This window comes from Pygoscelis adeliae, unplaced genomic scaffold (genome assembly GCF_000699105.1).
Source record: "Pygoscelis adeliae isolate BGI_AS28 unplaced genomic scaffold, ASM69910v1 Scaffold436, whole genome shotgun sequence".
Taxonomy (NCBI): Eukaryota; Metazoa; Chordata; class Aves; order Sphenisciformes; family Spheniscidae; genus Pygoscelis; species Pygoscelis adeliae.
This window is the reverse complement of record NW_008825051.1, coordinates 913,659-914,760: the sequence shown is the minus strand read 5'-3', so window position 1 is coordinate 914,760 and position 1,102 is coordinate 913,659.

Here is a 1,102-nt window from a genome sequence, read left to right as displayed (position 1 = left end):
TTCTGTATCCCCACCCTGGTGCCGTTTCCCCTTCTCCACTTGCAGGCTCTCACTTTCCATTTCACAGCCGCCTGCCTGCTCCCTGCCTGCTCCCTGCCTGCTCCCTGCCTGCTCCCTGCCTGCTCCCTGCCTGCTCCCTGCCTGCTCCCTGCCTGCTCCCTGCCTGCTCCCTGCCTGCTCCCTGCCTGCTCCCTGCCTGCTCCCTGCCTGCTCCCTGCCTGCTCCCTGCCTGCTCCCTGCCTGCTCCCTGCCTGCTCCCTGCCTGCTCCCAGCTTCGCATCCGTGGGGTGTGTTCCTGACCTCTACATACATTTTCCTGGCGGCTCCAAGCCTGTGACTTTTTCAGCCTTCTTTAGCTTCTTTTTTGACAGATTTCCTCCTTTGCGGAGTTTTTCCAGGGGAGGCTGGTGCTGCAGGCAGGGGATCCCCCGTCCCAGCGCTGCCGGGGTTCACCCTGGACCCGTTCTGGGTGCTCAGCTCCCACAGCCCCCCCAGAGTGACCTTTTGGCCCCAGGGGTTCGCTTGCCTTATTCTGTCTCCCCGGGGGAGTGGAAGGGGCCGGGAGCGTTTGCACGTGTCCGGGTTGCAGCTGCTGCTGATCAGCCCTGGGGGTGTTTCAGCTAAAAAGGCGACGTGTGAAAAAATAGAGGAAAAATCTAAAATTGTTGTATAAAGCGGTGCTCAGCAGCAGGGGGCCGTGCGGCTGTCCTGACCTCCGGCGATGCTTTCTGGTGGGTACCAAAATCAGGAGCTTCCCATCACCTGCGGGTGCCCAAACCAGTGGGTACCGGTCGGTGACTGGTACCAAAATCTTGGCTCGGAGGTCGCCATCTCCCCGTCCCCGGAGCTTTCTTGCCCCTTTTCCCCCGGGGTGCCCCATGGCGGGGCAGAGCTGCAGGAGAGGCCGTGTTTGCGCAGGATTTGCATTCGTGGCTCTGCAGGAAGGGCCATGGCACCCGCGTCCGCTCCTCACCCATCCCGGCCCGGCGGCCGTTTCCTCCCCACGTGGGGCCCGGCCAGGGGGGCCCGGCCTTGGCACTGGCAGGGACACAGGGGACAGGGCTTGTGGCCCCAAGTTGAGGGGGGAAGGGGACTGGGGTTG